The sequence below is a fragment of the Acinonyx jubatus genome, chromosome D2 (assembly GCF_027475565.1).
Source record: "Acinonyx jubatus isolate Ajub_Pintada_27869175 chromosome D2, VMU_Ajub_asm_v1.0, whole genome shotgun sequence".
NCBI classification, from domain to species: domain Eukaryota; kingdom Metazoa; phylum Chordata; class Mammalia; order Carnivora; family Felidae; genus Acinonyx; species Acinonyx jubatus.
The window spans coordinates 48,332,835-48,359,943 of record NC_069393.1 but is presented as its reverse complement, the minus strand read 5'-3'; the positions used below and the strand labels follow the sequence as shown (position 1 = coordinate 48,359,943).

At 58.4% G+C, this 27,109-nt stretch overlaps 1 protein-coding gene across 1 annotated transcript in view; it reads right to left on the bottom strand.

The window, feature by feature from the left end:
- RASGEF1A (RasGEF domain family member 1A) overlaps positions 1-26,909 on the bottom strand; it is an 86,204-nt gene extending 59,295 nt beyond the window's left edge. The window contains exon 1 of the mRNA XM_027062593.2: positions 26,789-26,909. The gene's annotated coding sequence lies outside the window, so the exon portion shown is untranslated. The remainder of the gene's footprint in view (positions 1-26,788) is intronic.
- Positions 26,910-27,109: the final 200 nt, after the last annotated feature.

Genomic DNA, 27,109 nt, shown 5'->3' with positions numbered 1-27,109 from the left:
TTCTGCCTTCTCTGCTCTCAGGCTACAGGCCGTGGGCTCAGCCTTCCCTTGGACTGGTACAGATTTTTGCTGTGAATAAACCTTTTTTACAGTGAGACAGAAGTCACATTAACAATTCACTCTCCATGCCCAGGAATCTGGGCTCAACATTCCCAGGGAGCACTGAGGCCAAGGACCTTGGGCAGAGATCCCTGGTGGGATGGGGTGGGGTGGGGAGGGGGGTAGGAGACCTCATCCTGAGAGTGCGGGGCCGTGTCCGGGTCCGGAGCTGCTACTGGGGCACTGGGCTCCAGGGTCTGAGAGTTCCTTAATCAGGACAATGCTCCTGCAGATGTTTCAATGTATGCGTTTAAATGCCACTTTTAAAGCAAGATTATTCACTGCCCTCTTCAGGTAGAGTCCCCAAGGGAGGCGGCACAACTCTCGCCGCAGAGCCAGGCAGCCTGGCGAGGTCCCCAGCTCTGCATCCCCCACTTAGGGAGCTGGCACAAGCCTTTCGCCTCTCTGAACCTCAGTCTCCTCTTCTAAAAACTGCAGTGTGTGATATACAGCCAGGAGGGCAGTCGCAGCTCCCTGCCCGGTACCCTTTCCTGGCACTGCACGTCTACAGATGGGGTGACCCGAGTTTGGGGGGGCCACCACAGCACCCAGCCGCTTTGACAATTCCTGGCTGGGTGATGCAGAGATTGGCCCCCAGTTCAGTGTACTCTGTCAGCAACCACGAAGAGACAACTTTGTCCAGTGGACCAAGGATCGTCCCATTTCTGCCTGTTGTCTGATATAATTCACTCCCCAAAAGTGTCTCCCATCACCACCCCCTCCCCAACAAGACTGCTAAAAATGGATCTCTGGGCTCCACCCCCAGACTGACTAAACCAGTCTCTGGGGACGTGGCCTGGGAATTTACGCTTCCTGCCAGCGTGAGGGGGATTGTAATGCGCAGTCAGGTTTGAGAACCACTGGGTGTGGGGTGTACGTGCCGCAGGGGAGGGTGGGCCAGATACCCCAGGAGGGGTCCCTTCACTGTCTGCCCCTCACCCAGCCCCTAGGGCCGGCCAAAAACATGAAAGGCACCCGAGGGGCATCATGCCTTAGCTATTTTCCCACCTGCCACCTGGCCAAGCACAGCTTCCCACAGGGCAGGGGAAAGAGGGCGAGGCTGAGGCAGGGTGGTTCTTATGGGCCTGAGACACCTGGGTCCTTGGGCAAGAACCTGCTGGCAGGATCTGTGCTGGGTCAGGCAGTGGCTCCTGCAGCCTGTTGGCCATCTGGAGGGACCAGGGTGAGGAGGGGCCTCTGCCCCGATTCGCAAAATAGGAATCGCTGGGGCCTGGGCATCGCACAGGGCAGTGCAAACTGTATGGCAAACAGCATAATGGGAGCACCTCTAGGGCGGCAAGACACAGAAGGCCGTGGTCACCCCTCTGACCCACAGGGGAAGAAGGGCTGGGGAGGCGTCAGAAAGCCAGACATCCAACGGGAAGGGCTGTGGAAAGAGGCTGCTCTGGGGATTGGAGCCTGGCTTCACTCGCTCTGTGACCCCGTTTCTGAGACTCTGTCTCCCTTCCTGCCCCAGTCCCAGCACACAGCACAGATCAGCCAGCCGCAGCCACCTCAAGTGCTGGTGAGAAGCCAGCCGCCCAGCGAGCTCGAGCTCGGTGGCAGGTTCCCTCCCCAGCGTGGGGCTCAGCCGCTGCCGCCTGCCTGCACCTCCCCGGCCACCCCCTCGCCACTCTGTGATTTGAGCTTTACTAGGAGCTCCCCCGGAGGCACAGATGCCGGAGCAGGAACACACCCACACGTGTATTGAAAAGAAAAGAAAAAGCCACATGGATTGATTTGCTGTTCCTCATTTGCAACAGAGCAGGAGCGTGTGATGGGCACGGGCAGCCGTGAAAATTGAGATGTCGACCCAGAGCCCACAGCTGAGCCATCTCACCTCCAAACGTGGCCAGGAAAACAACACATGCCTGCTCGTTGTGGGGCCCCTGAGCAGACTGTGCAAGGTGCTGGCTGGAGACCCCCGGTCCCACCAGGACTGTTGGGAATCTGGGCTGGTGCCTCGGCACTCCCGACGTGAGTCGGTCCTGAGTCCCTGAGTCGGTCCTGCTCCTCCAGGGCGGGACCATGAGGGTGGACAGGGCCCTCCTGGACAAGGACAGAAGCTGTGCTCTGGCCCAGCTCTGCCGCTGGCTGGGTGGCCTGGACCAGCCCCCGGCCCTCATGGGTACCAGTTTCCTCTGTTAGCGCCGGGTTCACAGGGAGATAAGTGAAGGTGCCGTGCCCTGGGATGCCTGTGGGAACAGGCAGGCGGGGAGTCCCTGCCCGGGGTTGGGAGGGGGGGTGGTGACAGCACCCCTGAGGACACACAGGAGGAGCACTGAGCTCCCGCCCGACCCTGGCCATGGGGTGTGGTACCAGAGTTCTAAATGAGGACACCGGGGGCACCTGTCCCCACCAATGCTGGGAGATCCCAGGATGGAGACTTGCCCAGGTCAGACCCCCAAGAACAGACAGGGCATCCCTCCCCGGTGTGTGCATGGTGATGCCCAACCCCAACACCTTCCCTAGCGGGGAACACCTCAGGATCGAAACCCAAGATGAGCAGAGCTGACTCTCCCCGAGCCATGCCTGGTGAAGGCAGAGAAATTCAGCCCTGGGAGTGGAGGGCTTTGACACCGGGGTGGGGGGTGGGGGCAGGCAGCACACACAGACAAGCAATTGTGGGAGCGAAGGAGACAGGAGTTCCCTGGATTCAGAGCCTTCAGAGCACACACTAAGGGCCCACAGTGCTTTCTTTCTAGAAGGTCTGTTCTCCCCTCTCCTGCCCTAAGCTTGGGGGCTTTGGTAGCACTAGGGGAGGCCTGTTCTGGGCTGGGCTGCAAAGACAGCCTGAACGGAGTAGGTGACTGAGCGAGCTCGTCCGTGGCCGCGTGCCCACAGGCGTGTCTTCCTGCCTGCCATCTGGCCCGCGGCAGAGGTGGCTGGGCTGGGGCTCTCTGGCTGCCCTGACAGAAGCCCCGGGGACCCCTTCCACCCCCATCGCAGGCCCTGTGTGGCTGCTTCCCCTGCATTCTGACCATGCGTCTTCAAAACCCTGGTGGAGCTTCCACTGTGTGGAAGCAAATGCCTGGCCCCTGACTCCCCTCACAGAGCACACGCCCCCTTCCCACAAGACCTCACAAGATCACCAGGAACCTGATCATGGGAAAGACCACCGCCTCTCCTCTAGAGTCCACCCCTAGACACGGAGGCTGGGCTGCAGGAGAGCCCCAACCAGGTCTGCCCTGGGCTGTGATTGCCTAAGGCCCCTCTTAGAGAGGCTTCTCTGATGCCCACCGAAGGCCCCCAACATTGGGTATGGTCCCCAAAGATGCCCATACCCTGAACCCCATAACTGTGAATGCGACAAAAGGGACTTTTTGCAAAAGGACTACATTGCCAAAGGGACTTCGCAGATGGGATTAAATTACGGCTCTTGAGAGGCGCCTGGGTGGCTCAGTCGGTTGAGCATCCGACTTCAGCTCAGGTCACGATTTCACGGTCCGTGGGTTCGAGCCCCGTGTCGGGCTCTGGGCTGATGGCTCAGAGCCTGGAGCCTGCTTCCGATACTGTGTCTCCCTCTCTCTCTGCCCCTCCCCCGTTCATGCTCTGTCTCTCTCTGTCTCAAAAATAAATTTAAAAAAAAGGTAAAAAAAAAAAAATTACGGCTCTTGAGAGGGGGAGAGCATCCCGGATCGCGCAGGTGGGCCCAGTCTAATCACACAAGTACAGAAAACTGGGGAGCCTTCCCAGCGGTGGTCAGAGAAAGAGGTGTAACAATGATGCAGGGTCAGAGAGGTGGATCCAACACCCCACTGCCGGCTCTGAGACGCGGGGAGCCGTGCGCAAGGCCTAGGGGCTGAGGGACCCCCAGCCTCCAGCCAGCAGGGAATGGGGAGCTCAGCTCTACAGCACATGGAAGGAACACCTGGGTGGGCAGGACACGATCCCCCTCCAGAGCCTCCAGGGAGGAAGAGCAGTGGGGGCACCTTGACCTTAGCCCACGGAGCCTGTGCTGGCCTCTGACCCACAGCGCGGTAAGATGATGAGCGTGAGTTATCGAAGCCACTAAGTTTGCGGCGATTTGTTAGGGCAACCACCCTGCACGGGTCCCAGGGCCACCAACTCTGCTTCAGAGCCCCAGAATGTGGGTCAGACAGCACTAGGAGCAGGGCCTGGGTCTGGCACCTGCTTCCCTACCCTGCAGGGCTGCTGTGAGGACTGAGTAAGACACGCGTGCCGGGCCCGGGCATGTGTTCACACACACTGGGAGGTGGCGAGCAGAAATGTCTCCCGTGATCCCAGCCACGAGGGATCCGAGGAGGAAGTGGGCTGGACAAAAGTACCCAATGAGGGGTGCCCAGGAGCCGGAGGGGATGCAGAGAGGGCAGGGGGTCTGGAGGAATGCCCTCAGAGCCTCTTAAGCACCTCTCTGTGACAATGGTACCAAGATAGCTGTGAGGGGCCAGGCGTCTCCTGCACGCCTGGGGCCACGAGCTCCTGCCTCTTGGCCCTGCCACAGCGCCCACTGTGGTCCACAGACCTACCTGCCTGGTCCCTCCTCCCCCCTCCTCTCCTCTCCATCTCCTGGCTCACGGTGGCACTGCCAGCCATGGTCCCAGCTCCCTCCCTCTCTCATTCATCTACTCCAGTCCCATTGGCTTGGACGGCCTGGAACTGACACCTTCACACCCAGGTCACACACACACGGGGTCCCCTGGGCCCCGCGGTGCAGGAATAGGGGAGCGGTACGCCACAGGCCCTATGGGCACCCTGCTCAACAGTGGCTCTGGTGGCACTCCTCCAAAAGGCTGTGTCTACTGAGCAGTGTCTGTGGCCGCAGCAAGTCTGGAACCACTGCTGTAGCTCAAGGTCACTGCAGGGTGAGCCTCAGGCAGGGGTCCTCCCTGGAGTCCCCAAAATCACGGCTAAAAGGAGTGACCAAAGGAGGCAGCGTCTTCATGGCATGCGAGCGATGACACGAGTGACACTTGGCACGTCCTCGTGGGGGTCTGACCACGCGGGACCCCTGCACCCACTGCAGGCTTCTGTACCTCAGCAGCCCTGGCCACAGAGCACAGCAGGGAAAGTTGGGGGTTTTCCTCCTGGGCAGAGGCCACCGAATTCCCAGGCATTTGGAGAGGAAACCGGGAGGCTCTGGGGTTTCCAGCACCTTCCTGGGAAGTCCCCTCCACCATGGCCTGGTGACTGCCCTGCACAGTGGAGCCCCACCCAGCTCAACCGAGGCCCTCGGGCGTGGCTGGGGTGGAAATGCCAGGGAGGAACATGAATGGGGATGCAGGAAAACCCTCCCAAAGTCACTGTCCTGCCGCAGGCTCCACCCAAGAACCAACCTCTGCTGGCATCCTCTCCCCTCCCCCCTGCCTTGGCTCACTCCTCTGCTGGCCACCTGCTCAGTATTGCTCCTTCCCGCCCCGCCCACTGCCACCCCTCTTGCCTCGACTGCCTCTCTGGTCTGGACCCCTCCAGGGATGTCCAGAACAGTCACACAGCGTGTCCTGGGGGCGGGGGGTGGCTCCTCATGGAGCCTCCTGTGCCCTACAGCCCCACTTACAGGCACCCTGTGTGCCCTTGAGGACTGAACGGGCCCAGGATTGAAGCATCACATCTTTGTCATTTACTCTCCACGTAACTCCCGTGAGTGCCACTGGCCCGTTTTACAGGAGTGCAAACGGAGGTCAGAGATGTGGAACAGTCTATCCAAGGACACAGGACACTGGTCAGGGTCAAAGTAGAAATAAAGCCCAGACTCCCACATCAGGAGAACCCTGCAGCCCGGTGCTGGGGGAGGGGGCACCCAGTTTCTGGCTCAAGCCCATCTGGTGGTAGGGCGTGAAGCCGCTCCTGGGAGCCCCACCACCCTTGGCTTCTCTGGGAAGACAGCCCTGGAGGGAGAATCTGGAGTTCTGTCTGTCCACTGAAGGTGAGCCCGGAGGGGGCTGGGGCATCAGCATGGCCTGGGCCCCTTCTTTCTCCTCTGGTTGCCAAGCAGCACTAGAAGCCGTCTCGTGTGTGAATTAGGGAGGCCCTTCTGGCCTGCCTTCCTTCTCTCCCCTTCCTCACACCCCTGCCCCTTCCATCAGACTATTTACCCTAGAGGCTGTGTACCGTGTGCCCTGTCGCGGGAAGCACTGCAGAAAGAGGCCCTGCGGTGACCCACCGCGCACCTGACTGCAGGGAGCCTGCTGCCACTGACCGTCATGGCCAGGCCAGGCTGGGATGCCTGTGCCGCGCTCCCCTACACTCAGCCGGTGGGCCGGGGCTCACCCACTCCCGGACCTGGACTCTGAGAGACTGAGTTGGGCCCGTGTGGGCCTGGAGCCGAGAGCCCTGGGGGCCCCACGCCAGGTGGGAGAGCTGGGAATGAGGACAGGCCACAGAGCACCCAGGCCCCCCGCCATGTGCTGCATCACCTTGCCCTGGAACACAGCTTATAGGTCACCTCCTTTTACGGAGGAGGCGTTTGAGACCCAGAAAAGGCAGCAGCGTGTGCAAGGCGGGAGGTGGCAAAGCGGGGCTCCAGTGCCCTCACCGCCTGCGTGATTCCTAAGCCTTCCACCGGAGGGGACCATGTGAGAAGGTGGTCTCCCCGATTCCTGGCCCCCAAGCTTTGACATGAGGGAGAGGGAGGAGGGCCCAGGCCTGCGCAAGTGCTCAGTGCTGGGGAGTCAGGGTCTGGGCGTTCGGGCACCTGGGGGAGACGAGTAACAGGCACCAGACCTACAGCCCAGTGGCCCCAGGCAGGAAGCACCTCTGATGCAAGGCATCTCCGACCAGGGCCCCCACCTGGCATCACTAACACCCCCCACCGCCCCTGTCCTGAGGAGGCCCCAAACCTCAAAAGGCCACAGGGCCCCTTGTCAGCAAGAGCTGAGCAGGCCAAGGGAGAAGGATGGCAAGAGAGGGCAGCTGACCAACTGGCATGGGGGGGCTCAGGGAGACAGTTTCGGGGGTCTAGCTAGGCAGTGTGCACTGAGCCTCTGCGTACCCTGGGAGAGCCGGGAGAGCCTCAGCCTGGCCGTCTCCCTCACAGATGGGGAAACTGAGGCTGGAAGCGTCACACTGTTCGTTCTGGGCCCAGCCAGGCTAGGGGCCCGGGCTCTGGGCTCACCCTGGTAGCCCGGACTGTGGCTCCCACCATGCTGTGGGAACAGGAAAAGGAAAGGAATGTCTGGCCACCTTACCCCACCCAGCAAAGGCAGCCAGAGAAATCGCCTGGGGCGCTACTCCACAGGCCAGCTCTACTGCGGTGGTGTGGGCAAACTCAGAAGCCAGACCTGCCAGGGGTGGCCACGGGGCCTCTGAGCCACAGCAGGCTGCACACAGAGCCCAGGCCTCCACTGGTACCACACTGATGGAGAAACCACAATGGAACCCAACAGCCCTGGCAACAGGCCTGGATGTTTGAGTGGACAGTCCCTGGCCTGCAGAGAACCTACTGTCACCCTCAGTGTGGATCCAGTGTGTCACCCTTTCCTGGATCCGTTTCCTGCATCCGGCCAGGAAGGCCCCTTCCCTCTCCCCGCCCCTGGGCCTCATAGGCCCCGGAGGAGGAATGAGGACAGGCCTCCGCCGTCTGTAATAATGTCCCACAGGCACCTCTGAATGGGGCACTGAGGGCCCAAGGCCCACCAAGGGGCCCCATGACTCCTGAAGTGAGTTCCAACTCGAGGCCCCACACCCGGGCCTGCCCTCCCCTGCTGCACCCCTTTCTCCTCTGCAGGCAGCACTGCATCCTGGAGCATGCCTGTGCCCCCTTAACCTCTCAGTTTCCTCACCTGTAAAATGGGGGCGGGAACTACCCTGTCCCTCAGGGTTGATGGGACTAGACCAGTTGCCGCAGGTGAGATGCCCACAGCACCCACAGAACATCGTGAGGCACAGGCATCACCACCGTGACGTCCTCCACTTGCACCTCCACGTGCCTGCCCCCAAGGAGTGTATCTGAGCCCCCCAGGGCCCACAGCCCACGTCTGCACCTCCAGAGTGGGTGGGAGGGCAGGCCCACCAACATGTCTACGGGGTCTCTGGGCTCTAGGCAGGGCAGGGGGGAGGGAAGAGGGGTTGCAGGGACCCTGCAGATGTTCCCTCTCCTTCTTCCTCTGACTCACAGCAAAGGTCCCAGAGGTCAGCCTCGTCTGGGCTTGAGCTTCCTCAACTTGGGCTTGGCATTCTGTTCCCCCGTGAGAGAGGTGAGGCAGGGACAGGGGAGGAAGGTGGAAGTCAGGAGGGGCGCAGTCCAGGGCGTGGTGTCAAGCGGGAAGTGGGAGCCAGGATGGGACACAGCTGCAGAGTGTAAAGGAAGCAGTGCAGAAACAGAGGCTGCGGCCCAGCCCAGGCAGAGCTCATCACGACCAAGGTGGGCCTTAGTCCAGAGACACGGAGTCTTGCCAGGACATCAGCTCCAGGCCCAGGAACTGCAGGGACCCAGGGCACAGGCTCCCAGGAACTTGGCCTGGGGAGCGGACCAGAGGGCAAAGCGAGGGTCTTAGGTACAGAGCCAGGGGGATGGCCTAGCTGGAGATGGGGAGGGGATACGTTAACCCGCCATCAGTCAGCGGGTAAGCAAAAACGCAGAGGGGTGGGACAGAGGGTGGGCAGGGGCAGGGAGGAGAGAAAGCATGCACGGTAGATTGGAAACCACTTGAAGGGGCACTGTGGGTGACAGAAGGGAGGGGTGAAGGGAAAAGGCTGGGAGGGCAGCAGGCTTGGGGCTCCCGGGACAGTGAGCCCAGCTACGTGAGTGAATGAAATGCAGAGGGGTTTCACAGCATCAGTTGTACCCTCCCCCACCTGGGACATCCCCCTGACCAGGAAGGGCCAGAGACTCCTGTCCCCCACCCTTCCTGGGCTAAGTCTCTCACCACATCTCCCAGGACCCTGGGGAGGGTGAGAGCTTGGAGGCTCAATGGGAGGACAGGGGAGGGACGGGAAAGATCCACCTTCTGAGCTCTCACAGTGACAGCCTGTCCTGGGGACCTTTCTTCCACACCCTGACCCCTGGCACTTAGTAAAGGGCTCCCCGATGTGCTCCGGGTCAGGCGAGCGAAAGGCAGGCACTGCAGCCTGGGCCACGTGAGTAGAAAAGTCTCTGGATGCGTCGTCTCCCCAGTGATCTCCCTGAACTTTATGGGGTGCTGTCTACTCACAAACAGCCCCCCACCCCCCAGATCCAACACAGCCTTGGCCCTCTGCCCAGCGGAAGGAGGACAGCCAGGCTGCGGGCACGGAGGCCACACCATGGAACCTGCCGCTCCCCTGAGGCATGTCCAGCACCACGTGCCCCATGCTGCGGGCGGGGTCCCAGACTCCCTGACACCACTCCTGGAGCTTTGGCCATCGCTGCTTCTGTGGCTGCCCTGCCAGGGGAGACCCCATACACCATCCCCAGAGCACGGGTCTCTCTTCCCCGGTCTCTTCCCCGGGGAGGCCGTAGAGATTCTGTCCACTCTGTTCCCCTTCGGAAGCTTCAGAAACCATACGAACACGTTACAGTTCCAGCAAATCCCATGGTAAGGATATCGATTTGACTTCTTCAATGACTAAATGTTTTCCTGTGTACTTCTGGGGGCGGGAGGAGGGGGAGGGAACCCCCAGGCCGTGCACTTGCTCCTGAAGGGCTCCCTTGTGTTGCGCCTGATGAGAGGGCCTGGGACAGTGGGGACCGCCACACTGGGTCTGAGTCCCAGTTCTGAGCCTCGCTGCTGCATGACTTTTGTTGGGTTTCTCAGCCTCTCTGAGCCTACTTTGTGTTTCTGTAGAGAAAACCACTAGCTTAGGGGCTCTGTGAGAATGAAAAGATCTCATATGAAAAAGCCCCCAAATGTGACGCCCTTACCTCCCCTCCCACCCCCTCCCTTACCCCAAGTCAGGGATTCTTTGTCAAATGATATGTTTAAAGAAAGGCTCCGCCAGGTACAATCTCTCTCTAATGCAACGGCTCTTTCACCTGGATGTTTGCCCTGGGCTGGGAGAGAGATGCCAACAAGAGACGTCAGCACCCCCAGTGTCCTGGAAACCTTTCCAAGCTCCCAAGTTCCTGAATGCCAGTTACGGGAAGTCTGATTCATCCGTGCTCTGAGTAACTGGGTCCAGTGACTCCCGAGTAATTGAGCTGAATGCGTGTGGGAGTGACAGGCAGGGGTACCTCTGGAAGTGAGCTCCCCCACGTCCTGGCCCTGGGCCAGCCACTAACCTCCCCTAGAGGTTTTTAGATAAAAGCACAGACCTCAGCCCCTGAGGGCCATCCCAAAAGTGCAGTCAGCCCTGGTCTGGTGGGGGGGGGGGATTTCTGCTGTGACTGAGGCTGAGTCAGCTGAATGTTACTGGGCAGCTCTCTAGAAACCAAAGTAAATGTGATGAATAGAAAAGCTCCCATTTTGTGTTGAACTCAAAGGTCCCCGCACTGTGGTACCAGGTCCCAGCATGGTGAGCAACCAGGGCCCAAGTGGACAGAACATTCTGGGTTAACCCTAGTGGATCAGCATCTGGGAGTGGGCTTGACATTCGCTCAGGAGGGCTCAGTGGGCTCAGAACCACAAGCTGTGGCCTGGGAAGTTTTCAAAACCAAGAGGAAGGATCTTATCTTGTCCTGGCCAGAACCCCTTGGGCTGGGCTGTTTGCTCTTAAGAAGCAGTTCTCAGGTTTCCGCGGGCATCAGAATCCCCTGGAGAGTTTGTCAAAACGCACATTGCAGCCCCCTCCCCTAGAGTATCTGATTCAGGAGGTCTGGGAAAGGGCCTGAAAATCTGCATTTCTAAAAAAAATTTCCAAGGGGATCTTAATGCTGCTGGTCCTAGGATCCGATCCCACTTTTGAGAACAGATGATCTAAAATCATAGCTGGGAGAGGGCCGGGGAAGCAGAAGCAAGAAGGCACTGCACTCTGAGCCTGGTGCCCCACCAGACCCAGCCAGGGGCAGATTCAGGGTCAGCTGGAACCCAGGCCAGGTGAGGCAGGGCTAGGAAGCAGGAGGCTCAAGATGAAGGCCACACTATGTGGGAGAAGTGCCCTAGCCTTCGAGGAAGCCGTGGGCTTGTTGCCCCCTTGCCCGGCGCGCCCCACACTCCATGATGGGGCCGGGGGCGGGGGGTGGTGGTGCTGGCTAGGACCTTCCAGAAACTTGCTTCCTCCTGGTGTTTGGGCCCCTCTCTCATGGCCTTGTTCATTGCCCACAAAACTGCACCCCTCCAGACACCCAGCACAGTGTAGATTCAGCGGGCCGGGCAGCTGCCCATGTGCCCACCTCTGTGGCCCCAGGGCTGCACCATCAGGGAGGCGGCTTCTGTGGATTCACTCATTTAACAGACGTCCGCTGGGTGCCTGGGGTGGGCACCACCTGGGAACACCGGCTCTGCAGGGAGGGGAGGGGAGAGGGAGCCACCTGAACACTCTGAACCCTTAATTCACGCACAACTAAACCCTTGCTGTTAGAGCCCCCGCTTTAAGCCTCGCACTGCCAGGCAACAATACCAGGCTGTGAAGGGCCTCCAGCAAGAGAGGGCCAAGAAGGGATTTCAGGAGTGGATTCTGCTCCTGATGGGCTCTTCTGGCCAGTGAAGTCTATTCACTGCCCCTGCTCCCCCCCAGCATCAACCCACCCCCAGGGGCCCTTATCAGACCCCAAAGGCAGGCACAGCAGCTCAGGGACAGAGCTCAGATGCCCAGAAGTTAGCACGGACACATCTGGAAGCCAAGCTGGGGTCTCGAGCTCAGGCACTTACAGAGCTGATCCTTCCCATAGGCCCTGCCCTCCCACAGGCCTGGGTCTGTGCCTCGAGGGGCTGCCCTGGACCGGCTCCTGAGGCCCTTCTTCATCGCCCAGCTCTTCTCTGTACCCTCTGTAAGCCCTGCCTCCCCAGGGCTCCAGGTACAGCATCTCCCCCAGCTAGGGACTCCCACGTCATGAGGGTGTCCCTTGTCTGACAACCCTGATATTCTCAACCATGCGATAGACCTGGGCCTGTCGGGCCCTTCAGCTTCCCCTCCAAGCCTCTCTCCTGATGCAGCGATGGCTCACATCATGGCCCAGGGAGAGGACAAGACAAATGGGGTGCTCTTCTCCCCATGTCCCAGGGAGGCTCATGCACATATCCTCTTTACCAGCCTCCGAAACATGCAGGCATCTCTGCTACACTAAGATCCAGCAATCTGGGAAGAAAGCCTCACCTGCTGTAAGGTCGCCCCTCGACATTATCAGGACCGAAGAGAAAACCAGGTGGGGCTGGCCACCCCCCCGTGGGTTGTGACGTCACAACCAGGAAATCGGCCAGCTGCATTGACAACCACAGGAAATACACACGGCTAACAAGGACATGCTCAATCCAGCAGATAAAGCAATATTACAGTAAATACAGGGTTACAGCTGAAAAAAAAAATGGCATAACCAACTTGATGAAAAAGGGTGTGACGGGCTAAGGCTGCCGAGTTAGGGAGACAAGCACAGGTTGCAACATCAGAAGGAACCATGTATTGGCAAAGGAAAGAATCTAGCACTTACCCTGCCTTTTTTTCTGAAATCATTTTGGGGTAACCAAATCGCCCTGGTTGATGAGAGAATGTTCTTTCTAGAAGAACCCCACAAATGCATTGGGAGGGGACAATTAGAAAGGTACCGTGGTGCAGCCCTTGATGGGATACTTGACTCTGGTTGTGGTTGTTGACGGTTGAAACTGTCAGGAGAACGGAACGGATGCAGGAGGATGAGAGCCCATCTCCCCCATGTTCATGCCCACTGCAACCGGACCTGATGCGACAGACTCCTGTGAGGTACAGGGCAGCACCCTGAAGTATTCTTGCCAAAAGAACGTGCAAGCCCATAAAATGAAGTTGTCTGAGCTAAATTCCAGTGTAGAGAAAGTACTAGGAGCGGAAGAGCTCGTTAAATGACACTGCAAGGAAGCAAAGAGACGAGTCTCGAAAATAGGACATTCCACAGACACAGATTCAAGTTTCTGCAATGAGCCAATGGCTTAAGGAAAGGTGATGGCGGCGGCGGGGCGGAGGTGGGGGGGGGGCAGTCGTAGGGCTGGGAAGGAAGGGCTGCTTCAGATTAAAGAAGTTTTACGAGGAGCACCTGGGTGGCTCAGTCGGTGAAGCGTGGACTCTTGATTTTTAGCTCAGGTCATGATCTCACAGTTTGTGAGATTGAGCCCCGAGTTGGGCTCTGTGCTGACAGCACGGAGCCTGCTTGGGAGTCTCTCTCTCTGTTCCCCCAATCCAACTTGCATGCATGCATGTGCGCCTTCTCTCAAAATAAATAAACTTAAAAAAAAAAAAAAGAGCCTTATAAAAAATAAAAACCAAATGCCACACGTGGATTTAATTTGGTTGCTAATTTTACAACCAACTGCAAAAGAGCACTTTTAAGACAATTAAGGAAAACTGAGTATGTGCTGGGCGTTAGATGACAGCAACGAATTGCTATTAATTTTGTTATTTGTGATAATGACCGCACGGTTCTATTTGCAAGTGGCCTTGTTTGTTTCGGAGATCCACACTGGAGGATACGGGGAAAATTACAGAGGTCAGGGGTTTGATTGAAATACTTCAGTTCAAAGGAAAAAGAGAAAGAGCAAAAGAAAAGAAAGAAGGAGGGGGGGGGAGGAAAAATGAGTAAGTGAAGCAAGCTGGTAAAATCCGAACTGCTGAATCTGGGTAATGAGAATATGGGTGTGCGTGATTCTATTCTCTTTACTGTTCAGTGTGTTTGAAAATGCCTGATAGCGGCGAAACTTAAAACATGGTTATCAGCACGTGAAAATACAGTCAGAGCAATGAAGCAAACGAGAAAGTCTTGAAATTACCCCAAATACATACGGCAGGTTAGTATACGAATAAAGGTGATATTTCAAACCGGTGAAGAAAAGGGTAATTGTTTAATCAGTGGTGTCGGGCAGATGAGTGGTCATCTGGAAAAACATAAAATAAAATTGGCATCCTACCAGACAAATCAAATACTCACATTTGAAAAACAAAACCATAAGCCTATGAGAGGAACACGTGAGAGAATTTCTTTATAGTCTCACAGTACAGAGGTTGTTCTGCTAGTCTGAAAATGACTGATAGGCAACATTTTTGACCTAGGGAAACCATAATTTCACATGGTTCAAACATAATATGTACATTACAGACTACATACATTTTTTTAAAATTTTTTTTTAATGTTTATTTATTTTTGAGACAGAGACAGAGTGTGAACAGGGGAGGGGCAGAGAGAGAGAGAGAGAGACAGAATCTGAAACAGGCTCCAGGCTCTGAGCTGTCAGCATAGAGCCCAATGCAGGGCTTGAACCCACGAACCGTGAGATCATGACCTGAGCCGAAGTCGGACGCTTAACCGACTGAGCCACCCAGGCGCCCCATGGACTACATACATTTTTTAGATTCTGCGTGGTGAAAGTCCTAACAAACAAAATGAAAATACAGTAGGTGGAGGAAAAGATTTGCAACTCATATTCTAAGTGTCAGTTTTCCCAATATATAGAAAGCTTCTGTGAATCAATAAGAAAAATGCCACCGGCCCAACAGAAATACCATGTTAAGAATTCAAACATCAGTTCCTCAAAAAGAGAACGCAGGTGAATCTTATCCGTTTGAAAATATGCTCAATCTCATTCATTTCTCAATGGGGGAAATGCTAACTAACATTGCAACAAGAGCCACTTCTCACCTATCAGATTGGCAAAGATAAGGGCGTGGAGAAACAGGTGTTTGCACACTTCTCCTACAGACGTATAAATTGCTGTGGCTGTGGAAGACAGTTTAGCAAAATCTATCGGTGTTACAACTGCACCTCCATTTCACCCTGCTATTCTGTTCCGAGGGGTTTATCCCACAAATACGCTCACACCTGGAGCGAAATGATATCCAGGCAAGGATGTCTGCTGCAAGGTCTGCTTAAAAAAGGAGAGTGGACACCATCGGAATGGCTACTTCTCAGGGCTGCTGGATGAATGCGTCACTGTGCATCCACTAGTGGAAGGCCACACAGATGTTAAAAACAGCAAGGCCGCTCTATGCGCACTGAGATGGGGCTCCCAGATGCCCCGTGAAGCAAGAGGAGTGGAACGGGGCACATGGCCTGACGTGCTGCTGCCGTGAGCATAACAAGGAATGATGCACGGGGCATGCGTATGGACCAGACCTGTCGGGAGGAGACTCGAAACAGATAACAAGGTCTCTACCTGTAGCAGCTGGCAGGGATGGAAGGAAGCATGCTCCACATGGACCCTTTTTACTTCTTTTTTTTTTTTTTAATGCTTATTTAAATAAATAAATAAATAAATAAATAAATAAATAAGTAAGTAAATAAAGAGAGAGAGAGAGGAGGAAAGAGAGAATCCCAAGCTGGCTCCATGCTGTCAGTGCAGAGCCTGACGTGGGACTCGATCTCACGAAACGTTGAGATCGTGACATGAGCCGAAATCAAGAGGCGGGCACTCAACGGACTGAGCCACCCAGGTGCCCCTGGACCCTTTTTGCTTTGTGACTGTTAGTGACATAAGTACAACATCAAACTTTGTAAACTGAGGAGAGGGAAGGGGAGCCCTAGGAGGAGGCTAAACAGGAATCCCGGGAAAGAAAGAGTGGGGGAGAGGGAAAGGGTAAAGAAGAAGGTGAGGTACGGCAGGTCAGGGACCCACAGTGACCTTTTCCAGAGTCCCGCCCACCCCCCGCCCCCCCCACCACACACACACACGGCCACACACAGGCCGTCTCTCTGCTTCCAAACTCCATGTGAATACATCCCCCACTGGGCTCCCTCCTGGGGCAGGTTCGGGGCTGAGGACAGCTGGTGTGGCGGGGTGGTTGCCCTCTGTGGGAGCCACCCACGTGTGCACAAGGCAAAGCTGCAGAGGAGGCATGAGACTCCAGAAAGCCACAAGTCTACTGGCCCACCCCAGAGTGACACGTCATCATTGGCCCACAATCACCGCCCGCCACGGACTGCGTCCTCCAGCTTTCTTGGCTTCCTGGGCAGGGTGACACATGTCCATCTCAGGGCCCGGGGCCAGCTGTTCTGTCTCTAAGGAGCCCCTGCCTCCAGATGTCCATGGGGCTCAAGCCCTACCTTCCAGTGAGGCTGCCTTAATCACTCTGTCCTAAACGGAAGCCCCCCCCCACTCCCTCCCACCTCCCCCAACTACCTTCCAACTATCCATTCTGTTCATTTCCTACCTGATTCTGGATTCTGTCTGCACTCCCAGAACCTGGATGGGGCCTGGCACGCTGGCTCTCCACATGCACTCAGTGGAGGGGATGATGGTCGGACATCTCCCCACATTCCTTTGGTTTGACATTGGCTTTCCCCAAGTCCCTCTCAGGTGAGGGGTGAAGGGCAGGCAGCACGTCAGAGCAGGGCTTTCACATGGCTCCACAGGTCACGTGAGGTGGTGAGGCGGGGCAGGCCCGGGCTATCAGGGCTGGGGTGGGGCTCTCAGCCCCTTGGAGCCTCGCTGCTACACAGGTGACAATTTCCACACCCACCTTGGGCCCACTTGTGTCTAATGGCCCCTCCACGTCTACCTCGCCTGATGGCACCCAGGGCCCTACACTCCTCCAAGCCTCAGTCTCCACCTCTGAGCTATTTGGCCCGCAGACCCTTCAAGCATCAGTGTCCTACGAAGCAATGTTCTTCTGCCGAGGCCTCCTCACCTCCCTTGCCCTGGCCGTGAGTGCACAGAGCACTGGGCAGTGACAGGCTCCCAACTCCAGCACACCCTCCTCATCTGAAGCAAGCCTGGGACATAGACATTATCATTCTCCAACACCAGTCCTTGGTGTCTGTCGGATTAGGCTGTATTTATTATTTTTATCCCTGCAATAAAATGCCTGTTTGCAGTCAGCGTTCTTCTTCTTCACTGGGTCCTCCTGGGGGACTCAGGGGCCTTGCTCTGGTCATCCCTCATGGGACTCATGGGGCCACCGCCTGCCCTTCTTCCATGGTCCAGGGCCTGGCAAACTGGGCAGTCAGCATTTCTGGCCAAGGCACGTGGCTGCAGCCTGGCGAGGGTGGCAGGCTAGGCCAGGACACGAGGACCTCCAACATCACAACTGTAGAGGCTCAGGAGTTCCCCGTGGGGGGAACACTCGCAATCCTAGGCAAAAGCTGCATCCGTTACAGGTAAGCGGAGAGCTGCCGGGGGTGTGCCGGGGACAGGCGGGCATATGTGCACGGAAGCACTCTCACAGAGGCCTGCCTGACCCTGAGCTACCCAGGGCCCTGGGCCCTGGAAACCCTGCTCCAGTCAACCCCTCGCTGCAAGATGGGGTAACTGAGGTGCAATTCAGTTTAATTCGACCCAGCATCACCTGAGTAGGTGGGTATGGGGGTGTCTAATCCCGCGGTGAGAGATTCACGGGTGGGGGCGCCCACTGCTGGCATTGCCAGGTAGGCCTGTTCTGTCAGGAGGCCTGAGGGGAGGGGCAGGGCGGAAACATCCTCCTGGGAGGGCAGCAGAGGGGTGAGGTCAGGGCTCAGTCAGGGCTCTCCCTGCCCCTGCCCTGCCTCATCCTCCTGGCCAACCTGGGGCCTGGTGCCCTCAGCTTTTCTGCGAGCTCCCCACCCAGGAAGCCACCTGCTACACCGTGTGTGACGCCATAAGCGGTCTGGGCAGGCCAAACCTGGCAGGGAGCCACAGAGGGCCCCAGCCGGTGTGGGGTGGGCTGCCAAGCTAGCGGGGCAACTGGACCCGGCATCTCACTGGCCGGGCCCACAGCCCATCCTTGTGCCCACCACACTCACACTGGCCCTCACTGTCTACCCACTTGCTCAGCCTCTCCACGCCTCTCTCCAGTCTGTCCTGTGTGCTGCCACCCCTGAGCTGGGCTGTGAGAAGCCTGGAAAAGTTCACGGGCCCTCCTGCTGCAGGACATGCCTGAGTGGGGACCCCAGGGAGTGGACTAGCCCCAGGCAGGACAGCTGGGAGCGGGCAGTAAGGTCCCACACTCCCAGGCCAGGGGTCCTCCCCCAACACTATCCTCACCAGCCCACGGCCAGGCCCCTCTCTCAAGTCCGAGGGGCTCTGGACAGCCCTCGGTCTCAGGTTCTCCCATCCCTGGCCTGCTCAGCCTCCTGCCATCAGGCCCAGGACTGACAACCAGGCTGACTGACGGTCAGTCCTTCCCTGGACAAAGTGACAGAGATCCTCCCTGCACCAGCACAGCACTCAGTCCTGGGGCCCAGCAGTGAGCAGCACAGAGCAGAAGACTAGGACATGTGTGGATACACCCCAGCAGAATGAGACCTCATGGCAAGGTGGCCAGTGCTCTGAGAGCCAGGCCACAGGATGCCACAGACAAAAGCACACTAGACCCAAGGTTGCATCTTGAGGCCCACCCACCCCCACCCCAGGGACCAGAGGGGACTGTGGGAAGAGCAGGGAGCTTCCGGCCTGGAAGCGGAAATGGTGCTGCCTGGGGTGGTGCTTCTGGGGCCCAGATTGCCAGGCCATCCTAACAGCCTGGGGCACCCGTCTCCCAGGGTTCCCAGCATGCTGCACAATTCGTATCTGCAGCCTTCTCCGGAGGACAGGAAGGGCCAACAATGAAAAGCTGACCAGCACAGGGGCCCAGAGTCCAACTCCCTGCCTCACAGTGAGACAAGTCTGGTGCAGTCTACACTCCGGAGTTCCCCCCCTCCCAGGGTTAGGCTGAGGCAAGGCTCTGCCTGAAATGGCACCTGTGCCCGGCCTCTTCCCCTTTCCTACCTTGCTTGTTCACCTCCTTAAGGTATCTCTCAAGAGCATACCCTCTACACCCCTTGCATCCAAATCCCTGTCTCAGGCTGGGGAGGCTGACCTAAGCCATGCCCTTCCAAGGCATGGATGACGTGAGTGGAAGCAGGCAAAGCACTCAGAAGAGCGCCTGGCACACAGGACACACTCAGAAGCTAGCCACTGCTGTCACAAGTGCCTGGCCCTCCACAGCCCAGAGGAAGAGCCTCCCAGTGGCCCCAGAAAGTGGCAAAACTTCCTGCTGGGAGCCCTGTCCAAGCTGAGACCTGAGGTGTGTGCGCGTTCAGGGAAGCATGGGGGCAGGAGGTGGTCACGGTCAAAGGCAGGAAAAGCAGCAAGGGCCAGCTCAGGGCCTGGACACCAAGAGAGGTGGCAGGAAGGCACCGAAAAATGAAAGGAAGCACCAAGGAAGCACATTACCCACTCTCCAAAGTGTTCCTTGGCACAGAAGAAAGACCTGGGTTCAAATTCTGCCTCTGCCCTCTCTCCAGACAAGAAGGTCATCAACAAAACTGGTATAATGATGCCAGCATCAAAAAAAAAAAAAAAAAAAAAAAATCGGACATTAGATTAAGTCACTTGTTAGTGAAACACAGAGCAGAGCCCTTGGGACAGAGAGCTGGTCAGGGACCCCTTCCTGGTGCTTGCATGTGAATGTGTATACACATATACACACACGCACACACACACAGAGCCCACACACGTGCCCTGCATACCAAAGTCTGAGCACACACAGGTAATCCAAGAGCTCTGGCCCCCACCACACTGCCTGTGCTTCTCTCCTCTCTCCACCCATGACCTTGGGCCATTCCTCACACTGGCATTTCCTCATCCTCCCTTACCAGTGCCCCGTCACCTCACAAAGCAGCCGTTCTTCCAAATCTCAGCCCAACCATACACGTGCCTGGCATCCTCCCCTCCTGGGCTGTGACAGGCGGTGACCTGGAGTTGCACCCTGGCGGCCACCCTGGCCAGAGAGCACGCTTTAAAACCCCTGGTCTCTGCAAGATCACAGGCAGGACAGCCCCCCTGGCCCCAGCCTGGCCTGAGTGCAAGGAGAAGCGGGGAGATTTCGCGCTTCCCTCAGGCACCCCTGCAGGCCTGCTGCCCGTCCCCAGGGCCAAGGAGGAGGCACCCATTTGTGGACTTCTCAAACACCCTGGGCCCTCCAGACAGGGTCAGCTGGTGGCGGCAAGTGACACGTTTGCAGTGCCCCTATGGCTGTGTCCCACAAGTATCCCTCATTATGTTTGTATCATTGAATTTCATTATCGGCTAATTTCTATTACTATTTCTTCTTGGGTCCACTGTGTATTTATACGTTTGTTTTCAACTTTCCAACTATTAGACTTTTTTAGAGTTATGTTTTGTTGTGAATTTCTATCATAACTGCATTGTAAGAAGAAAACATGGTCTGAATCACAGTGTTTTCTGGATATTCCTTGAGGTGTTTTTATGGGTAGTTTGCAGACAGTTGACCTTGTGGTTCTGCAAATACCTGTGACCACGTCAGCCCTGCATCGCTGGGGGCGTGGTGCCGGTGGTGACGCACCGTTGTGGGTGGCTCCCCTAGGCCCCGCCCCCACGCGTAACCCCACCCCCGACCCCGTAACACATACATTCCTGGAAGTGATCTGGCGGCACTGGCCTTTCCCAGAGCAACAGCTTGGACTCTGGCCAGCCCTGCTCGCTGTCAGTCCCCCTCCTAAATCCTTGAGAAACCTCACTTTGCTGACCCAGCAGAGACGGACCCGGAGACTAGATGCTCCCAGGTGCTCCCAGGTCACCCACACCAGCGACCTCTCGCAGGAACACTCAGACTCGCTCACCTTCCTGGAGCTGAGCTGGGCTCCCAGGCCAGAGGAGGGAGGCGCACAAGTAATGGGAGCCCCTTCACGTAGCGGGGTGCCTTGCAGGAAGGACCCTGGCCATCCGGGGGCAGGGTGGAAATGACATGGTCTCACCCGGGGACGATCCTGATTTTCTGCTCCCAGCCTCATTCGCCCAGCAGGGGCCACCCACTACTAATACCAACAATAATAAAATGAATAATTGACAGCCTCCTGCCTGCTCTGAGTGATTAACTCCTGAAAGCAACGGAGACTCGCCTAGGAACTCCATGAGCTTCTTCTGTGTGAGTTTCCAAATTCCATCCAATCCTAACCCCCAAGCTGGTTCACAGGGCAGCCTCCCCCCTGCATTGCTCTCCCTCAGCTCTGAGAGCAGAGACCTAGGTCCCAGCAAGCAGGACCGACCCTCCCAGTCACCACAGCCTGGGCTGCAAAGATCCAGGCTGTCACCCAGCGGTGCATGTCGTCACCTCATTTAATCAAGACCATAGCCTCAGAGGAGGACCTGGAAACCCAAATGTGCACACGTCACAGTGGGAAGGGGTTTGGACACAGAACCAGTCTTCAGGAAGTCCTAGGCAGGACAAGCTTCCTGCCCAGGCTTCCTCCCCAGGCTTCCGAGCCTGGGTTTCTACAGCAACGAATTAGGGATCCTCACCCCAGAAAGTGCCTGGTGCTGGGGCTGGCACATCCCCCCACACCCCAAGTCAGAAGCCTCCCTGGGTCTGCCCCAGTGACCCAGCTGTGGCTGGGATTCAGGCCACACCCAGATGGAATCCAGACACTTCATGAAATCCACAGGGGAAGGGTCTGAGTACCAGAGGCCCAGAGATCCCCACAAGGGTCCAGGGAGGGGTTCATGCAGTTCAGGCAGCCTTGGTGGGGGGTGGGGAAACTGGTTCAGCTAATAAACCCATCAGAACAGGCACACCCTCTCCCAGCCCCCTCAGCTTCTGGGTGAGCCAGCCTCCTCTACCAAAGCTACTCTTTGTTAACAGTGTTGCCATGGCAACCGGATCCAGGGAGAACTCCCTTCAAGGTAGAGTCTGAGGGTGACACTTGGGGAGAAACGGAAGTGGTGGTGACAACAGGCAGGGGCCTGGCCTCCCAGCCCTACCCCCACCGCTCCTTCCTGAACCGGTCTGGCTCCCCAGAGACCACCCTTGTCTGTCCCACAGCTTTGGGTCTGCTCCCCTCTCCTCTACCTGAGGGGGAACAGCAACATGGTCCAGGCCGGGCCCCCATGCACACGTTCCCAGACACATCTGCGTGTCTCTGCCCCACCACGCACAGCGGCTCACAGACTTTCACATATATCCAGGGAAGGCTTGCTGAGTCCGCCGGCCCAGCCACCATCTCAGAGCTGGGGGGCCAACTGGAGACAACAGGCCAAGGGTACACTTGACTCCAAGAGATCACCAACGGACAATTACACGGGGGCAACGTGCTGCAGAGGCCCAGGGCACCCTGCACAGCACACCCAGGCAGGAGGGCACCCCCAAGGAAGGCTGGGGATAGGGAGACCCACTTGGGAACAGAAGGTTCAGAGCATGTTTACGAAGAGAACATTAAAAGGTCACCTGGCTGTGGTGTAGGGACGGAGGCCGCTGCAGTTGTCCAGGGCCGAGTGGGGCAGCCTGACCTATGGAGGCAGAGGTGGGCAGGGGAAGGGGGTGGGAGAGGGGTCTGGGGTGGGTGGCACAGACTGGCTGACCACTCAGTCAGGGTGAGGGCCGACCTGGCAGAGGCAAGAGGGAGGCCCTGGCCATCCCGCCGGCTCAGATGGGGAACCTGGGGCAGGTGAGGTTCAGGGGCACAATGACAATGGTCATCTGAGAGGGATCCAGCAGGCACGAGCTGGAACACTGACAGAACCCGGCTGGGCCGATGTGAGTTAGAATGGGGTTGGCACCGAGGAGGGAACAGGAGCCACGGCTGGGGAGGAGACAGTATAGGTCTGGGTCCTGAGGAACAGGACGAGTGAGTGGCCCCAGGAGAGGAGGGGAAGCCTGCAGCGAGGTCTGCAGGGCCGCCAGCGCACATGGAGGCCCAGGCACGGGCCTGCAGGGCCCAGGGGGACAAACGCCTGGGAGCAGGGGCAGTGAACACCGGCAAGGCCAGAGATGTCCACAGGCACCTGAAGACCATTTCTCAGAGTGAAGAGGGCGCTCCAGATTGCAGTGGGCTGGGAGTGAGTGGGAGGTGAGGATGTGGCGTGAGCAAGCAGAGAACACCGCTTCAGAGCCAGCCTACTCACAGGGGAGGAGAGAAGGGGGAAAATAGCTGGAGGGGGAGACAGCAGAGAGCAGTTTGCTGTTGTATTTAAGCTGGAAGAAGCTTTATGAAAGTAACATCACCTTGGACGCCATCACCTGTCAACTAGGGCAGCAGCACCTCACCTGTGAGGCAGTGATACAAGAGCTGGGCAAATGGAACAAAGTGCCTAATGCCTTGCCCTCTGGTCTGGTTTCTTGCCTCAGTGTGTGGCCCCTGGGCGAAATGAGGTGCTCCTGAAGAGTCAGGGAGACTCGATGAAGCCCAGATCCAAGCCTTTCCTTGAGCCGGTGCTTGCCTACTGCTCCCTGAACTCACCCTGCATGACAACCCCACAGCTGCTCAGAAGGGACATGACAGGCTTTGAGCTCCCACCGCCACCACCACCCAGGGCAGCACAGCCCGCAGCCTGTCCCCGCAGACCCAGCCTTCGCGCTCATGGGGAGAGGGGTGAGAGGCTCCTTTCTCCTGTGCTATGTCCACATCCCGGCCTCACTGCATGGGTCCTGAGGAGCTGTCCTATCAGATAAGTGAGGTGGGTAGAAGCTTCCCCAGGCACGATCACTGGGGGTTGCCGTGAACCATACTCCAGGGTACCTATGCGGTTCTTAGGAAATGCCTCTGCAGCAGACGAGACCATTCAGACACCCAAGGCCATCTGACCGTCCTCCCTCAGTCACAGTCAATGACAGGCAGCAATCACACGGCCACCCCCTTGGCAGGTATCAGTGTGGTTGCGAACACTCGTACCATTGACTAAACATTGTCACGAGCCCCTCTGAAGCCCATCCCCAGAGGTGAATCCCCAAGACCCTCCACTCCCCAGGATGAGCCCTGCTCCTCTGTACCTGGCCCCTTGAACAGCCAGGACATGCTGGGGCTTTCTGGCTTTTCCTTCCGTGGTTCCCACCATGTCACTGCCAGGCTGATGTTTGCTGACCTTCCAAACCCTGCTCCAAGACTGTCAGATTGGGACTTCCCATGTCCCCAGTGTAGGGACATTCTGAATGGATCCATAGCCTACTCTATGCCAGACCAGGCCTCCCCTGTGTTCACTCTCTGCCACATAAACACAGAGCCCCACCACCCCAGGCTCTGTGCCCAGAAAGAGGTGAGAAGGGCATATACTCTGAATGAAGGGCAGGGCATCCTCCCCAGATCCCTGCAGGTCAGGGGGACCTGACGTGTGACCCGTGGGTGTCACAGGCCCTCCCCCCATGGCCATGGGCCTGACAGCTTCCCCGCCTGATGTCACTTCAGCAGCCCGTGATGATGGCCCCCCCTCCCTTCTACCCTGCTCCCTCTTCAGATTCTGTCTGGAAGACAAGTTGCTAAGTAAACACTCATCCACAGGAGGGAGGTGGGCAAGCGAGGGCAAAGGAACTGAGAGGCAGCCCGGAGTGGGTGGGAGTTACAGGCGGCAGATTTCTGCTCAACATTTGGAAGCTCTGAGAGACAAACAGCCAGAGCGGACCAGGGATGAAGCAGATGGCCTCAGGAGGGAAAGAGGGAGGGAGGAGGAGTCCCAGCAGGGGGCAGCCGGGGGCGTGTGCTCTGGACTGGGAACAACACTGTGATGACCAATGACCACCTGGACAGGCCCTGATCTGCATCCCCGGCCCTCTCTCCCACCGTGGCCCTGGGATCTGCCCCCAGCAGGCTCCGTGGCGGGGGGGGGGGGGGGGCCCAGAGCCCCTCTTCTGGGGTCAGATCATGCAGAAATGCCCATCCTACCCCAGCCTATGCCAGTGCCCCCACTTCCGAAGACAGTGGTTGTACTTCAAACGGCTCCCCCACCCCCCCAGCCCTGCACCTTCACTTGGCCTATTTGACAAATTCGGTTTCTGTGAAACACGTGGCTTGAGAACAGGATTGTATGGTTAAAAACCAAAGATCAGCCAAAGCTATTCCAATACTGCCCATTCAGCCCATCATTCTGCAGACGGGGAGACAGTTATACTCGGCAGCTCTCAGGCCATCTACTCAGCCCCCTACTATTCTCCTCTGGAGGACCCAGTAGATGGACTAGTGGTCCAGCCTAAGGGGGCCGCTTGTGGTGGAATGCCCTCCCCACTCAGCCGGGCCCCCCCACCACTGGCCTCACTCAGGACTGCCGAGCACTAATGCCGGTGGTGCCCGCATTTCTCCCTCCGCCCCCTCTGCCTGTGGTTGCTAAGTTACACCAAAAACCCTCCGCTCTGTGTGAACTGTTCCATTTCCACAATTTGCCAGGTGGAAGGGAGCCATCAGGCTGGCAGTTCAAGGATGACTCCCAGAGAAAAACAAACTTACTGGCTGGCTTTCAGGCCCCCATGGAATACCTGGGGACACCTGCTTGTGCTCCCAAACCCAGGAGCCATGTGCAAGAGGACACAGCTGCCCTACGAGGGTATCAGCATGTGGGTCTCTACTGCTCACTCCCTTCTCAGGGGCAGGGCCTGTGGCTTCTGCTGCCACCTCCCACCCAGCCATGACCACCCAGAGGGCTGTTGGTCACTATGACCCATGTCCCTCACAACAAATAAAAGCTAGATGGGCCCAGAACCCACCCACGTGCCCGGAGCCAAGGCCCTCCACTTCCTCCCACTCAGGATCCCCTCCTCCTATTCTGGGCTGGGGTCCTGAGGTTCCAATGCAAAGTGTCCCTGGATGCGGGAGGGGAAATGCCCCTAAAAGTCATTGAAGCCATTTACAGATGGGGAAGCTGAGTCCCGGAGAGGCCTGCAGCCTGCCCACAGTTCAGAAGTCCAGACCTATGGCCTCCCAACTCCCTAGTTCTCTGCTCGCAACAGGAGCTGCTGCTTTGCACTCTAGGCCTCCTATTGGGGAGAGAAGAGCCTGGACCCAGGCCAAGCTGTGCTGGGTGAGACTGTCCCGAGGGAGGTGGAAGACCCCCCGAGGGGCAGAGCAGACCACTGCCTCTTTAAGGTTCCCCTGCATGCCAGCCTGACTCTATATGTCCTGGGCTCCTAGGGCAGGTGGCCATCTGGGCCCTGCCCTTGCTCTAGAGGGTGGGAGAAGAATGATAGCAGTGGGGAGGGTGAACGAGATGGGGCTCACAGCTCCAACCCCTGAACCAGGGTGGCCCGGACACCACCGCATCTCAGCCCCCAGGTGGCTCCCAAGAGGCAGGCAACCTGCCTGTAAATATCCACCAGCTCCAGCGCTGAGAAGCAGCTAGAGATGCAGGGGGCAAGGGCCTGCTGCGTGCCCTCCCCAGACAGCAGGAGACCCCTCCCCGCTCACACACACACACACACCGACTAGAACCAGCTGCACCTTGCCCCAGGCCCGTGCCGGGGCAACGAGAGCACGGTCCTTGAAATGACCCTTGCCCACGGTGCAGAGAGGAGCATCTCGCCCCGGTCGTCTCCCTTCAAATGCTGAGCTCACGCCCCAATTCCTTGCCAAACAGCAAGGGCGTGAGATGCCACCGCGGGGCCCAGAATACAGACAAGCAAATGGAAACTTCCAACTGCGCAGCCCCGAGCTCCTCAGATTTCCCAGCCCCCTCCCCCACGCCAGGCCCGGGGCAGCGGTCCTGCCAGCCCGTGCCCACGCCCGCCTGCGGAGTGCACTCCCGCCACGCCCAGGCAGAGATCGCCCGGTGCCCCGCAGGCGCTGGGGACCGGGGGTCCTGGCGCTGTCCAGCCCGGGGCGGAGTTCTCGGCAACTCGGCGCTGGGCTCCCGCACGCCCTCCTCCACGCGCGTCCCACGACCGGTGCCGGGAGCCTGTGCCCCGGCCACGCGACCGTCGCGCCGGGCAGGACCCGGGGCCCGCGAACGCCCCGCCCGCGCTGGCGGCCGGAGGGGACGGCCCGCGGGAGGGACCGAGGGACTGAGGATGGGCGCCCGCTGCCTACCTCGGTCCGGGCCGGCGTAGCTCCCGCGCAGCCCTCGCGCCGCAGTCGGGCCCCGAGCAGCGCGCGGCCGGCGCCGGCGGCGGCTCATGCTCGGAGCCCGGGCCCGCGGCACCCGCCCACCCGCGGCCGCCCCCGCGCTGCGCCAGCTGCGGGCAGAGCGGCTCCCTCCGCAGCCGGCGCCGGGGAGCGCGAGCGAGCGCGGAGCGAGCACGGAGCGGGCACGGAGCGGGCACGGAACGGGCACGGAGCGGGCGGGCGCGAGAGCGCGGGGAGCGGGCGGGCGCGGGGCGAGGGTGCGGGGCGGGCGCGTGGAGAGGGAAG